Below are 16,952 nucleotides of genomic sequence, written 5' to 3'. Positions count from 1 at the left end.
GTTGAAAACACCAACTGGGGAAGTAGCAACAAAGCTGTGAAGTCCTGACAGTGCAAAAATGGGAAGGGAGCGAGGGAAAAGCAGCTGCTGGGGTGGTTGGGGAACACTGTGAAGAAGGCAAAGAAACTGTGGCCTGGCTGTGTGGGTGTGACAGCAAGGAGGTGGGATGGGGAGCAGGTAGTGGGGATGAGAACCTTGGGAAAAGTCTGGTCATTACATCTAGTCATTATTCCATTTATGGGTGTATTGATCAGAAGTGTTTGGTCATGGTCACCCTTGGACATGGATATCAGATGCACTGATCTAGGAACAGCAGCCACTGGATTCATCTATGTTGCCAAGGGGAAATGCCCACACTTGTTAGTGCTTCCTGGGGAAAAGCAGGAAGTTCCTGAAACTGGATGGTACAGAAAATGACAAAGGCTTCAGGAATACAGTGTGCTGGGAAAGATGCACGCCTATTTCTTGAAGAATTTGATAAATAAACATTATGCAGCATATTACAATTACTTAAATGCTATTTCTGATAGATTGTTATACTTATCCATCACAGCTTGAAAGAAAATTTATCAGAAGAAATGGGTGGAACAGTGGAAAATTACTGCAACAAACAGTGGTTCCTATCTTTTAAATTTAGTGAATAGACCTTTCAGCAGGGGCAGGAACGCAATTGAAAATCATTAGGCGTGGCATTTCCCTATTTATCTGAAATGAGAAGAATTGTATTGAATTTCCTTCCCCAAAATTGTTCCAGAAAGAAAATGAGATTTGTCAGATAGCTAATAAATGAGTTTTTGTGCTTGCAGTCTTAACATTTGGTGCACAACAGAAACGAGTAACTTGAGCATCTTGGTAACTCAAGTGCTGTGCTATTTTCTCTTGGAAGAGTTCCTCTACAACTGGAGGGTGACTTGGCTATTGGGCCACTTCAGATTATGAGTTTCTAATGTGAAGCATGAAAGAATCTAAGCAAGCATTATTTTTTCTGATGATTAGATCTCTTTCAGATGCCTTTCGCATCAGTGTCCTGTATTCCTAAGACACCCATCAGGTGGAAAGTCATTCCATCAGGGACTGGCTGCAGTGGGGCAGTGCCAGGGTTTCAGGAGCAGCAGCAGGCCAGAGCCAGCAGCAGGAGGCTGTGTGACACTGCTGGAGGGATGCTGAGGGAGCCCAGCAGAACCCCATAGGCCCAGGGAGCAACTGGAGTGAGCTGAGACTGGGTTGCCTGCATCTAATGCTTGTCCTGTGATATAAACTGGCACTTCCCTTGCCATGCCAGGCATTCAGAGCAGTTTGGCAGCTGTGTTAGTTTTGGTTGATACCCAGGAATAACACTCATTCCCAACAGTCCCAAAGCTTAAAGGCAACTCCATGCAGCAATCAACTTAACTCTCAGCTGGAATACCACAGCTCTTCTTGAGACCTGAGAATTGTTTTAGGAAAGTATTTCAGACTTTAAACAGTCTTGCATGTTGTATTTTGGGATAAGGAAGGTGACAGAGGCAAGAGCAGCTGATGCTGATGCTGCTGTTGAAAACAACACCCTGTCCAGCCATGGCCTGTGATACCCTAATCCTCCAGCTGACAATGCCTGGTGGGCTGCGCAGAGGGCTGTCACTTTTTAGTCCTTTCTATCTGCTGCCTACTTAGTGACACTCACAGTGGTGAGAGACCACATGCTGGCAACAGGTATTTCTCTACTCTATGCCTTATTTCCAGTGTTTTTCCATTGACTGATTATTTTCCTACTCACTGAATTTGCATATAGCCAAGGGTGAAGTATGAAGCATAGCTGGGCATATTTGTTCATTTGATAACTGTTATCAGGTCATAGTTAATGCCAGGACTCTCCTGCAGTGGGGTGCTATAAATAGCCCATTTCATTACATAAGATTGGAAAGATTTAGAAGCCTTTGCCCAAAGCCAGACCTGCAACAGCAGGGTTCAGGGATTTTGGTAGCAACTTTATTTCACCAGCTACTGCAGAGGGATGATAAATAACAAAATTCAACCCACAGGCTGTGAGTGTGAAAGTGTAAGATAGCTGTGATTTAGTGGTCAGTTTGAACACAAAACCTCAGGCTGTATCTTGGTGGCAAGGCTGCCATTTCTGCCAGCTGCCAGAAGTGAGTTCAAGATGCTGGACCCAGCTGTCCTCTCAGACAGAGACAGAAGTCTCAAAATTCAGGACAAATTTATCTGATAAATAAATAGTGTGTGATCTCTATGTATCTGTGTGGATTTTACATACTGATATCAAACTAGGCACAAACAGAAAACGAAAAGGAACAAATGGAAACAAAAATTATCCTCTTTCAAATATTATTGCACAGAGGAACAGGAAAGCTGTGCTGCCTTCTCACTCATACAGTTACGGTTGTGGAGTTGTGGAGTTGTGCAGCTGTACAGAAAGGCAGAATTAGATTGTGACATTAAGAACCTGTCCTGAAAAAAAATTAAACTATTAAAATCCATACAAAATATGATCAATGATAGTAATAAAATGTTGGCAGTAAAAATTCCTTGTATTCTGTTTCTGGAACTTATAACTCAGTAAACTGCCTGACCATAAAATCTTATATGAAAGTTAGGATACTGACTGGAAGTGAATTTGTGTTTGTCGGGCTCTAATTTTTCACTGAACCTTTTGACTGAGCTAGAGGACTTGAGGAGTCAGTTGCAAGGAAAGTGTGCTCTGGTTTATTGAGCTCAGGTTTCTTGCTCTGACTGTGATTCCAAGAACTTTGGCAGGTAAAATTAGCAAGAACATGATCACTGCGAAATTATATTCTCTGGAGCTTTGTTGTCTACAGCTAAAATCTGAAAGCAGCTTTTTTGTATATGGCAGAAACCAGCAGCGGCTCTAGCAGTGTATGTGAAGAACAGGGAAAAACTACCAGCTCAGGATGTCGTCTGAGGAGGAGGAACATCCAGAGACCCTCATTGGCTCCCCTTGGTCTTGGGTAAGAGGCTCTGCCCTAAGGTAGCATAAATAACGCTTAAAACTTTAGAAAAAAGTAACAAGCTGTGCTGTGTGATCCTCAATAGTACTGAGTATCAGCAGCATTTTTAGTCTGTTGATGTCTGTTCTTCATCGATGGCTTGGTTATCTCTTCTAGTTCAGCCTGTGGACTTTTAAAAAAATAACTGAATGGGGAAAACCTTATTTTGCTTCTCCTGTGTATGTCAGGTTCTACAAGGAAACGTGATTGATTCTGTACTGTCTGCTTTGCTGTCTCACTGGCTGTGCAAAGCCACACTGTTGAAAGGTAGCTTTTAGGTGCAATGGAGGGAAAGGATATAAAGAACAGTGTTAATGTTTGCTCTGGAGGTCTGCATAAAAAAAAGAGCGAGTGAAGTACAAAATATTTTCTCAGTAAGACGAAAGCTGCCTTAATGAAATACAATCTGCACTGATGGCCCCCTAATAGTGGCTTCATGGTCCTGTGTTTTAAGGTCTGGGCTGATGCCTAATGCTGCTGGAGAGGATGTGGGTCAGTAGAGGTTTCTGGCAGAAAGACAGAGGATGAGTTCCCTCTGAAGAGACTTTGGGTAGAAATAGGAACAGCTCTACTGAATCTCCTGGCAATTCATTAAGTTTCAGGAAAAGGCAGGATGGGTTATAACCAAGGCTTTAAATTACTTTTAAAAAAGCATTAAAGTGGTTTAAAAACAATTATATGCTTTGAAATTAATATTTATGGTTTCATATATGGTTTGCATATATTTTTATAGACACACACATCTATGCTTTTTCAGGGAATGACAATATTTTAAATGGTTTCTAAATGTGGTCAGACATGAATGTGTGTGATATGTACAGAACAGGTATGTCCTGCAGGTACCCAAGGAATTATCTGAGACTTTTGCTTTTTGAAGGCAGAATGCATAGAATAAATTGGTTGAGCTAATGATAGAAACCTTCATTTAAGGTAGTCTCATATTTGGAGGAACATGTAGGGAGGGTGAAAATGAGCACCAGTTGTTCTCACTATCAGCACACAGGTTTCCTGGTATTTGTGTGTTGGTAGATGTCTGTTTCTGACAGTTAGGAAGATAGTTTATAGGTGTTGATTTCTAAATTAAACATAGGTGGCAACTTTCTATTTCCACAGAAAATTCCCTACAGACTGAGCAGAATGGAGGCTGGGTGGGAGAGATGGAACTGATTGGTTGGAGCACTAAAGAACATCAAGACTATGTTCAATATAAAACAAACTGAGAAGGAACAAAGAAGTCAGGGATTTTATTTTTTTCTTTAAACTTCAAATATCATTAAACTCCCGGCTTTCACCTGTATTACAAGTTAAGATATCCTATATAGCACTTTAACTATTGCATTTGTATGATGTGCACTTTAGCTTTGGTTTCCTTCTAGAAATTTCCTTCACATATAAGTCTCTTAAATTGACAAGGAAAGTCATGGATCCCACTGCTCCTTTGAACAATCTGTTTTACAGTGAATGTGTAAGATTCATTACAAGTTAAATAAACAGTGTTATTCAGCATATAAAGAATATCAGATTTCCGATAGAAATAGATGTGCTAAATATCATTTGAGACTGTTGCTATTGGCCTTTAGGAGCTGCTGACTCTGGGCTTCTGCTGAGGACATCAGAAAAGAAAAACCACTTACCTCTATAGATTTACTGAAGTGATTCTGCCTATCATTGTGTTGCAGAGTACAGAGAAAATTTTGGTCCTTGGAGATGATGGCAGACTACATGTATTAGAGAATATTTAAAGTTCATCACAGAGAGCCCCTTGATAAAAAGATTCCCTAGGTATACAAATAAAAACATATGAGCCCCAGGCTTTGAAATGCAGCATGTGATTAAAAACTTATCTGCTTCCAGAAGCAAAAAATTTGTTTTTGTAAGCATTTAGACTTTAAACTTCCTCTGATTTGTCATGATGTTGCAAGAGGACCAAACAAATATGATGTCCTACAGACATTTGCTTTCCCTAAGGTTAGGAATGAGATTGTACACTTATGTCCTTTCCAGATGAGGAATAAATTAAAAACTAACAAATAAATTCAGCATCACTGAGAGAAACTGATATAACGTGTGGGGATGGTGGTCAAAACTGGGCCTATCAAAACATAGCAGACATCAAGGAGAACTCTGCAAATTCCTGCCTCAAATACAAGCTTCCTATACTGCCCAAGGCAAAATTTACATTTTATTTGCTAGTGTTTCAAATTATTAGGTAGCTGTGCTCTAAGATCTCTGCTTGAGACCTTCATGTTCAGAAGAATTTCTACAACTTTCCCCTGTACCACAAGGAGCATTTGTAAAAATACTCCCAGAGCCACTTGCACTGGGTACCCAAATTAAACAGGCACACTAGAAAATTGTAACTTTCATTTTCTTCCTACATATAAAATTTTTAGGTTCATTTAACCTGAATCTTTTGTTGTGTTTTGAGATCCTTTGGCAGAAGCCTTCCAGAAATGCAACACCTTGCTGCAGTCACTGTCTGCTGCCAGTGCTGCTGCTGCAGTTGATGCTGCTGTGGGGGAGGGACTGGAGAGGGACTCCTCAGGGCAAGTTTCCATCATTCTCTTCCAGTTCCCAGTCCCAGTGACAAACCACTGGTCATGACATAGCACTGGCATTTCTCTGGGGCTGCAGACAGTCCTGGATTTACCAGAATTCCAGTAGCAATTTAAGTAGCATCAATTTCTTTGGAAATGGAAGAACTGTATGTTTCTCACTGTGGAGTTTTACTAAGCACTAAACAGCTTAAACAGCTGTCCTGGGTAAGGCAGGAGGAGCAGGGTGGGCCAGAGGCTGCTCTCACCTCACCAGAGCTGTGCTGGCCCAGAGCAGCCAGAGGCAGAGCCCACTTGCCCGGGGGCTGCAGTCCTGCACTTTACAGCCAGGATACACACAGCTACTCCGACAGCAGGGCTGTTCCCAGCTGTCCCTGCAGATGGCAATGCCCTGGGCTCTGGGACTGTTCCATCCCATGGACCTTGCCGGGGAAGGATGCCCTCCCATGGGGCCTGATTCTTCCCCTATGGCTGATCTGTACCACTTTGGGCACAGGGATCAACTGTACCTATGCACCCTATGCACAGGGACCACAGTGTCAGCTCTCCTTTTGTTTTATTTTGGTGGCCTTTTTGCAGCCATCTCCTGAGCAGACTCCAGACTTTTCAGGGGCAGGAACATCTTTCCCCACAGTGGCCTTTCCCTGCCATGCCCGGCAGGATGGCAGCAGCAGCCGGAGGAGCAGGTGCCGCTTCGTTGCAGCTCCTTGCTCCCATTTTGGAGGGCTGACCCTTCAGAGAGTAGAGGATGTGTTTTTGCAAGGGTAAATAAGTCTCAGCTTCATTGCAGATCTGTTTTCCTCCAGCATCAAGCACGTGTGCTGCCTTCCCACCTACTGAAAAACAAACAGTAAGTTGAACCCGGACCCTTCCGTGTGGTTCACTCTGGGGGAGCTGACTGCAGGCCAAGTCCTTTTGCATTTTATTTAGGGCAGGTTGTGGGAGGTCATTCTGTATCTGGAGATCACGTCTCAGAGATCATGCCCTGTCTTAATATAGATCTGAAAGTTCAGCTTGGTCCATGGGGATGAAAGGCTGTGAGGGCCATGAGTGGCTGTCAGCTGCTTCACCCCGCAGCTCCTGTCACCTCACTGCCTTTGCACCATAACAATGTGCATGAAGAGTAATGCTTTAATAACACTTATTTATCTCATGCTGCCATAAATGCAAACAGAATGTCAACCTCTCTCTTTCTGACTCTCCTACTCTTTAAAATGGTCTGTGACAACTCAGTCTCACCTGGGCAGGAGTCTGCACCTTGTCAAGGCCACAGTCCAAGGACTGGTCAGCCCAAGGCTGAGCTTCAGCAGCTCCAACTGAGCAGCTAAACAAAACCTACTGAGGTCCAGGCTGCAAATGTAAAACACTTTGAAAAGTGGAGTAGATTAGGAAAAACCCAATCGAAACAGACAGAAAGCACAAACACATCTCCAAGAACCAGAGCTGTCTTAAACCCTGAGATTTTTGAAAGCAGTGATAGATATTTGTTTCTTGCTATGGGCTTTTAGATGTCTGCATTTAAAAAATTATCAAGCTGTTACCAGTCATGGCAAAGGTTAAAACCCTTTTCAATTTAAAGTCCCCTATCTCTGGGAGGTAAAAAAAAGCTTCATGAAAGCCAGCATAAGTCTGACATTTCCACTGCATCTTCCCAAAGAGCTTCTGTTCCAAATAAATGAGCAGATAAGGGTTGGATTGTCATCAGCTGAGCACTTCCCACAGACATCACCCAGTGAGCCATAACTGGGTTTGCACAACAAGGGACCATCGTGTTGGCACCTCAGAATGCGTCCCCTCTGTTTTTAATGCGCACAGTCTGGGGAGATAATTGAAAAGCCTGCAAGGCAAAATGGTTCAGAAAATACAGAACTGTCTTCTACTTCACTTGAAATAACATATTTGAGGTGGGGAATATGTTAAGGAAATGGGATCAAGCGAGCTTGGGGATGTCATCACTTTTACAGAGTTAGAAATAATTTAGAAATTGCAAATGGAGCTGCATATAGTGAAGCCCTGAAGAGACAGGAGCAGAAAGCAAAGCTGTGCTTGCCTGTGGAGCAAAGGAGCACTGAAAAGAGAAGGACATGTTTTACTCAAAGCCTCATGCATGGCCATCCTGTCAGGGCACACTGCCTCACTCTGCCCCATGCTCCCAGTTCAGATGCCCTGTATATTAGAACTGAGGTAAATGCCACCTGGGATTGCAGTTCCTGAAATGAAGAATAGAAGTGACCCAAAGACCTTCCTCAGAATCAATTTTCTCTCTTTTGGTACCAGTAGCCACACTCATAGGAAGATCAGCCACTAATTTTATGAGAATTTATCAGTACAATATCATATATATTAATGCAGACAGAAAAAGAAGTTCCTGAAACTGTTTCCCCTTTGATCTATGATCTGTATTGTTCCAAATGAAGCTGACAGTTTCTGCTGTGACTTCACCACCATCCCTGAGTTCTTTACATCTGTGCTGGTGCCTGCCAGTGCTGTACGGGGATGGTTTCCCTGCAAAGCTGACAGCAAAGTAGATCCTTCACTCAGCTTTGCAGAGCCTCTTCGTGTTCTGTCCTGTAGGAATGAATTCTGTGGGCTTCAGTGTGAGTTTTTTTTAGTTTCAGCTTCCTGTGATGCTGCCATGGTGCTCAGGGGCAGGAGGCAAAAGCCTGTTTATCCCTCAGTAGTACCATTTAGAAGTTACAGCTCTTTAAATCTTCACCAAGTACCAAGCTGTGATTTTTATCTTTACAGTCCCTCAGGAAGTTCATCATCAGAACCACAGACCACAGCACAAACAGGCAATCATTTACTCTGTATTACAGGCACTGTTACCAGGCAATGGAGACACGCCTGCTCACTATAAATTCTGCATCCTCCATTCAGAAAAGCCAAGAAGAAAATACCTGATTGAGGCATTTATTCATTTTTTCATTTTTTTCTTGCCCTCTTTTCCCTCTTTTCCTTTTTGCCCTTCTGTCTTCTGCATTTCACAAAAGCTTTGGTCTGATCTTGTAGAAATGCTAGTTTTGTGGCTTTGCAGAGATACTCTGCTATAATGGATGAGCAAATTGTTCTTTGCCCAACCAAAATGGGGAACAAGGAATTGCATGGCTGCTTCCAAGCAAGGGAGGCCAGGCAGGAAGCAGCCCCCTTTCATGAAGGTCTAAGTCAATAAGGAAAAAAACTGCAAAAGGACAGAATGAACACTGGCAGCTGGTCTGAAAAAATCTTTTTTTTTATTCAGGCCCACTCTCCCTCTGAAGTGAACTGTATCAATCATCTAAGGAAGACTGCTGAGAGGAGAAAGTTTGCAGGATTAGCCTAGAAATGAATCCAGTACACAGAGAATTGCTCCTTTTCTTTGCTCCTTTTTTACTCCTTCAGTAAACTTGGAGCCTTTGAAGCAAGTGGTAGATATCTGATCCATGGATCAGGTGAATAGTTTTAGCATATTCTTCTTTCAAATGCAGAGCTAGCAATGTGTCTGCATAGCAACACAGACAAAAATACTGTATTTTTTATTCTAACCCAATCTATAGTAGTTGTTTCAATTAAGTGATTCATTAATGTTATGTGATCTAGCCAAAACAGTCACATTGCAAAAATCTGTAATAAGGAAAAAATAAATTAGTGAGAATAGATGTTTCATAAAGGTTATTTGTTAGAATTTCCTCAAACTCTTCTGGGCTACAAAATATCTTAAAATGAAAGAAATATCTTCCTATAAATTTTCATGAACAAGTGATAAGCCCCAGTTCTGCTCTCTCCTGCATTTGCAGAAATTGTATTGCTGCCAAAAGACTTTTAAAGTGAGGGATTTTTAAATCAAAAGTGCCCTCCAGTGGTCCCACATATTATTTTTGGCTGACACCTGATATTTATCTTCCCCTTCTTAGAAATGAGGCCATATGATATTTAACAGCTTGTAACAAGTAAAACAAATTAAATTGGATGTACCCTTTAAAAAAAGGTCAGATAATCTGGATGTATCCTTATACTGAGATATTTTGTATACCTTCTAACCAGTTTGAAAGCTTTTAATTTATTCACTTTTAATTTTTTTCATCTCAGGAGTGTTTTTTTCCTGCATTGTGCGGGGGTTTTTTTCCCTCTGCTCACCCTCTGCACGTGGTACAGCTTTGACTCTAACACCATCCATATTGCAATCTGCTACAGGACAGAGGTGACCTTTGAAAAGCAAACAATATATCATCAGGCAACTCAAGGGTAATTTTTACTTACACAAGCAATTAGGAATTCAGCATAGCTTTGCTAATAAAATCATTAATTTTCCTTTAAAATCTGGAAATTATGATGGATTACCCTATCTTTTTCTAAGTATTTTAGGATCCCATGGACTCATTATTTCTTGGCTATTTTAAAGCAGAGAAGGATCAGGGAGAAGTAAAAACTCAGGCTTTGTGGGATTTCCATCTCAGTAAATATCTCTGAGAAATCCCTGGAGTTCAAGGATTTTCTTTCATTATAAATTTCTGAGCCCCTCCACTCTGCCAGTTTTGCTTAGAGGTTTTTATGATTCAAAAGCATCTGAGGGGCAGCATTCCTTCAGAGGGACACTTTGGAAATTCAACAGAAAAATACTCTTTAATTAAATAATTGGCAATAAATATTTTATTTGAAAACTCTTTTGCAAAACAACAGTTTCCTTAATCTGTTTTAGCCTTAATAAAAAACAAAACAAAACAAAACAAAATCACGAAAAACCCAACAAAAAGCCAGACTAAACTTGAAGGAGAGTTTCCCAATGGGTATTTAAATGTCCTTCATTATTAATTCTTTATTGGATTCACTGTATGAATTCTGGTGCTTTTGTAAGGTCAGTGGAAATGCAGCAGTCATTGCAAGTGAGCTAACTTAAAGCAGTTACAGACATGACCTTCGATAAAAAAAGTTTTGGCGCTCCTAAATCCCTTCTCCTGGAAATCTAATGTTGTCTGTGCAACAGAGGCCAAAACTTGAATATGAGAGAAGGCAAATTTGACTCTCAGCTAAGACTGAGAAATGAGCTGTGGCTCTTGCCCTGGTCAGAGCAGTGCTGGCCCCAGACAGGATGACAAAGCTGTTTTCCCTCACGCTGCTGGATGAGTTTCAATAACCCTCTGCAACTTTCTCAGCTGCTCCATCTGTTGCAAGGGGATTATGTTAATAACATCATTTTGCAATATATTGCAACATTCACCAGGCTGTGCTGTGTGTGAGCAGGGTAATGCAGTTTATAAACAGAGTACAAACACAATAATACTTTTTTCCCCTTCTATGTGAAAAGTAACACTAAGTGAAAGGAATTTAAATGAAAGAAGATGTTAGCCCTATTTTTCATCAATTTCCTCTTCTGCTTTCCTCCAGCAGCTGTATTAGACTTGTAAAGGACAAGCCCATGAAGATGGGCACAGACCACAGCAACACCTGTGTATACAACCCATGCTAGAAGGTTCATGTTTTCTTCAAAATTAATACACTTTCTCTCTTTTTTCCTCCTAGGATAGCAGGTTGTAGATAGTCAGGAGCTAATGGTAAAACTGAGAACCAGGTAGTTTTCTTTAACTCCTACTTATTTGACTAATTCACTAGTTTTTTCTTCCTCCCTTGGTCAGTGCTGCACAAATCTCAATAGATCAGGAAATAGTACAGAAAAGAGAGCTCTGCCAGGACCTGTGAAACAAAAAGAAGATGGATGGTAGAAGGAATGGCATTTTATCTTGGCATAACTCTGTGACAGTCAAAAAGGTAGTTTATTAATAGTGGTTTGGCAGACATACTATACCAACACTTCATGACTGCAAGAAGAAGACCAAAGCAGGTGTCTAATTTCCTGCAGGCAGCCTGTGCCTGACGGGTGGCAGGTTTTTGCAGCAGGAGAGGCAATAATCAAGTTTCCTCAGTTTTCTTGGCAGCTCTGGGCAGCTGGGTAGGAGAAGGAAGTTTCTGCAATGGATGCAGAACTATGAGGATGTTCTGGACTGAGAATTAACCCAGTCCTTACTGCAGGATCCAGACACTTGGCTTTTGCTTGGGCTGGCCACTTGTAGCCTGTAATCAGGAAAGGACAAACAAGCAGGACAGCCTGTGGGGATGCAGCCAGGTTTGGCAGAAAGGCTGGGAACAGAGGGGGTTAATGGTGAGGGTGAAGCAGAGTTGGAGGGTGAGGGTGGACAGATCCAGGGCCATGGAGACACTGGCTGATGGGGAAAGGCCTCCGTCCACACAGCACCCATATAAGCAATAGGCAAGAGCTGGGCTGCTTCCAGCCTAGCAATGCTTTTCCTCAGCTTTTGGCAGGAACTGGAAGGAGCCTTTGGCCTACACTGAGGAGGGCTGCCAAACACCAGAGACATCAGCATCTAGCCCTTCCTCACATGGCATCTGGGGAAGAAACCTCAATCTCAGCCACTCCAGGGATTTCCACAGGTTCCCTGGGTCTCCTACCTCCCATTTTCCTGTGGATTCATTTGATCTCCACTCACACTGAAGAAAACAAAAAAGGAACAAAATAGGATGCTGCAGGTTTGTTACCTCATTTCAGTGAAAATAGGAAAGATAGGTTTTGTTTGAATCCACTGAAGGATTTATTTCTACAGTCCAAAGGCAACAATCCTGTTGGAGTAACACAGTCCTTGGAATTGCCCCTGTCTCTCCACTCGCTACAGAGGGAGGTGTGAGCTCACTTAGGTTTCCTCTAAGGTTTGAGAAGATGCTACTCACTAGGAATCTGTGCAACATGTACACATGGGAGAGGCAGTTCCTCCCTTTAACTGGCTTGTCTCAGTTCAGAGCCTTTGAACAGTGGTCTTAATTGATTGGCAACACCAGTAGTTTATTTTCTGCTTTGTAAATCCTCAGACGAGCATTCCTGGAACCAGGCTGGAGCAGACATATCTTCTGACTACTTGCTGGCCTTGTGGGAGCTGTGCAGCATGTTCCTGACCCTGCCATATACATCAAACAAACCCTTCAGCTCATCCTAGGCTGCCTACATTAATGATGACGGGTTCCTTATTATATTAATAAAGTTGGTAGCAAGTAGCAGAGAGTGAATGACTGCCCAGACTTTTGAATGCTAAGATTTGGGAAAACTTCACTTAAATGAAAGAGGATTTCACAAAAGAGGCATCCTGTCACAACCTTTTAATTTTGTCCCTGTACAGTGTGTCACAAAGTGAGCCCCAATTAAAGCTTCAAAGCACCGTTGAAGGCCAACAAACAGCAGTATAGAATGTGAGTCTTAGTGAATCTTCTTTTTCTTTATAAAGCCTAGGATAATTTGATATTTCTTTATAAACTCTGTGATAATTTAATGCTGCAACAAAGGAAGCTCTTTTGACTGCTAAACTGTTTTTCAGGGTGTATTTGCACTTGTTTTCACTTTTTCATTGACTATGAGAGCTTTGCTGAAGAGAAGTTGATTTTGATGGAAGTGGTATGCTCTAGGTGAGATACAAAAGCAGATCTATCCTGTGGGGGAAAAGGATGGAAAATTTAATGGGAAAAGAATAGCAGACAGTTATGAAAATGATCTTTTCAAGGCAGGTCAGAGTTACATTTAGAAAAAGTTTGTATTTAAACACTCTATGTCATGCCATGTTAAGGAAGCTTAAATGGATCATGTTCTAACAGTGCAACACTCTCTGTGGATTAATTAGAAAGGGAATCCAGGCATAACTATCTTTCTTAGGACTGTTTAAGGTAAAAAAGGCAGCCCCAGGATCTAATTCCACTTAAAAATGTGGCCTTGAAGTTAAAGGGAACTATTCTCTCACCTTAAAGTCAGACAGGTACATCTGGGTTGAATATAGTAGGATTCTTACATGAAATATCTTTGAATTAGATACCATGGAGACTCCAAATCCAGTGCTATCTCACTAACACATGCACTAACAGTCCAGCCCAGAAAAAGGATATTTTTCTATTCAACTAATGCCACATAATAAAGGCTGTGGCCTGGGTGAAAAAGCCTCTGAAAAGGTAAAGTCTTGTGTTGGCACCTCAAGTGAAATAAGAACAGCTGGACCTATGTGCTTGCCCTCTGTAGTAATCCCTTCACATAGGAATAACTACATTATGGACACTGCATAATGAAGTGAAAACAAGGAAATATGCAGGAGCCTGATACAGTGAACAGATTATTTTGCCACCATCTTTCTTTTTGCCGACTACTTAATCTGTGAAGTTAGTTTAAAAATGAATCCCGCCAGTCTGGAGTATCAGGAGGTGTTAATTTCTCACAGAACAATTAACAATCCTTCGCCCACTGAAGTCAGGAGTACCTTTAAAGTCCAAACTAGTCAATAAAAGAGTATGCACAAAATGGAGCTTTGAATGTTCCTGTGATCTAACTTCTGGGAAAATCATTCCTGTGTAGGTAACAGGAACAGCACGTGGGATCCTCCAGTGACACTGGTGGATCTCTGATGGCCTTGACTGTGTTGCTAGATGCTGGGGGAGGTTTGGAGGTGGAGGTCTTGTAACCTGTCTCTCCATATTGTCCTTAAACAATAAAGGCAAAAAAGACAGTCCCAAAGCATTCCTAAGGGCAGCTGGTTGTGCTCTATCCATCCAGCACTGCTTCACCACCAGCCTAGCTGCAGTGGCAGCCTCAGGAGCGTAAAATAAACACTTGGAGTTGCTCTACTCTTGAGCCAGCCAGCCCTTTGTGGAGCATCCACTGATTACAAACGTCATTCTCTGCAGCCAGGGATCTGTATAGCTTCACCCATAGTACTGCCCTGCCTGGAGAAAAACTGTATGACATTTAACAAAGAGACTGATGGCTGCCAGGCCACTGAGCCTTGTTTAGGCAAAATACTGAAGAAAGTAGGAGGAGAGGCAGAAAACTTCTAAAAGTGTGACATTGTGACATGGCGAAAGAATTTCAAAGCCAATGCTGTTATTTTAGTATTAATTAAAGCCCAGTCAAGCCCAAGGGATTATTAACATTTAAAAAACATTTCTAAATACTTTTAAAGCTTTCTGTGTGAACAAGTACTAAATGTGCACCACAGAAAAAATGTTCCTGGCCCACTGTGCTCTGAGATGCCTCTTTCCAAGAAATTTATTCAAACACTTCCTCTTGTTCTGCACATGCTGTTTTTCTTCTAGTCAGCAATGTTGCAGCATATATTGATTGGATTTTATGACTGCCTTCTTCCTAGAAACAGTCCTGAACAATTTGTAGCATTAGTGAGAAAAACAAATCACTTGCAATGAAGAGGCACGCTCCCCTCCTCTTTATTTTCTGCCCTTCTGGACAAGAGCCAGAAGGGAGCTGCTTCCAAAGTCTATTTATGAACATGTGTTTACTTTTGCATACACGCAGTCTTTACTATATGTAAGCCCTGTGTACTGAACCAATGAAGTCAGGAACTGTGAAAATTGAGAAACTCGCTTTCATAACAGTAGTCTGAGTTGATAATGTTTCTTTATTTTATACTAAAAAACCAGAAGCAGAGTGAGGTTAGCTGGGTTGTGCAGCAGAGCACAGACAGCCTGCAATAGTGCCAGGCCCAATGGAAGTTTCCAAACTTCCTGACCTACCCCTCAGACGTAGGATTGTTTTTCCTCTTCTGTTCCACTCCAGAAATCTGATCTTGGGACACAAGGTCTCTTCATATTACAAACATACCTATGTTCCACAAAATGATATAAACTTTCTCCCTAAAAAGCTGTGACTAGAAAATCCCTTAAAAAACCCCTACAAAAACTACACACAATACAATTTTTTCTGCTGTTAGGAATTTGCATGTGAGGCTTTAATATTTGAATGCTTGAAGGATTTCAAAGAACAGCCTACCTGGTTTTTCTTCCCCTAGATTGACAAAGTGGAAAAACCACCATGTATATTTTAATTCACTCACACTTTAATGGAGGCTTGTTAAGACTCTATCAAGCCTGTCATGAAGCCATACATTAAAACCTGTTTTGTCCATCACTGTTGGTGCCCTTGATGACTCTGGACAGTGACTAATGTGCAAGTACTTACATATCAGTACTGGCTTGATGGAACTTCCCTCTGTGGCAAAATTTAATATTCTTTGAATAAATTGCATTCTGATGGGAGGCTTCCCACAAATCAATGGACAGGGGGATGGGAAGCATCACTAAAATAGCTATGATACACATAGGGAAGACCTCTGAGTAAGTCTACAAGCAAACAAAGTAAATAAACAGAGAGAATAAAAAGCCCAGCTAGGTTTTACAGGTCAGGCCCAGATGTGGCCATTACCTCCCACCTGCCATGACCTTTATGGTGGAGGCGGCTGCCGTAGGCAAATGGACAAAGGGTTCAATCATAACACAAAAGGCTCATGCAGCTTTTCAGTGTGCAGCACAGCTTTTTGCTGTCATCTTCCTAACTCCATCACCACTCTTGAAATTCATGCCTAAAATTGAACAGAAAACATATGGGATCAGGGAAATACCCCTTTCTGAAGGCTCTCCACGAGCTTCTGTAAGGTATTTGTACAAGGTATTTATTTGTATGTGACCCATGACAAAGTTTGCTAGCAAGCAAAAACACAGTCTGTGCCTGGTATTATTTGAAGAGCAGGCGCAGCATGGCAGCAGCAGCAGCAGCTTTGCTCTGTGTACTGCTAGTGCTGGGAGCCTGGGGATCCAGCGTATGGCACAAACCCAGTTCCTCAAGTCTTTAAACAAGCCTGCTGCCAGTTCAGCTCTGCTGTCATACCTGTTGGACCAGAATCCCTCTGAACTAAATCAGGAACTTCTTGATAGTTCCTTCCCTTTTTCTCTTCAGAGAGTCCTCTGTTTACATGACTGAGCACGTATCCGTGTCTCAGACTGAATATCAGTGGGCTAGATGAGTTTTGTTTGCTCTGTATCATGAAAACCCAGAATTTACAGATTCCTTGTGGTTGCAGATCCTACATTCAGCCAGATCTAGCTCTGAACTCCTTTGCCTTGCACTTAACAATGAGGGGCTGGATGACCCAAAGCCCCGTCAAGCCTAAGCCATGGGCAGTGTCGATACTGCAGTCGTGGAGCTCGACCACCCACCAGCTTTCTGCCCCTGGCTGTGAGGAGAAGCAGCCATTTTCACCCTTCTCTGGTGAAGGGCATGTATTGCCCTCCTTTGTGCTCTGGGGAAAGCTGTGGGTAGCAGCTGCCATGTCCAGGGCTGATGGAGGAGCTGCTGAGGGAGGCCTCTGGGTCTGGAAAGGCTGATGCCAGGAGGGAGGGTGGGGTGAACATCAGGTGATGTGAATACATCACCTCATGGAACGCCTTTTGGTAGCCTAGGGTGGTTCCTAAGAGCAACATTCCCAGGTGCAGTGTTAACTGCAGCCTTTAAAATATCCGACAAAAGCAAGTGCCCGTGTGGCGGTGGGGCCACCCCCTCTGCCAATGGCGGTGGCAGCCA

The sequence above is a fragment of the Geospiza fortis genome, unplaced genomic scaffold (genome assembly GCF_000277835.1).
Source record: "Geospiza fortis unplaced genomic scaffold, GeoFor_1.0 scaffold81, whole genome shotgun sequence".
NCBI lineage: Eukaryota > Metazoa > Chordata > Aves > Passeriformes > Thraupidae > Geospiza > Geospiza fortis.
This window is presented reverse-complemented; position numbering follows the sequence as displayed.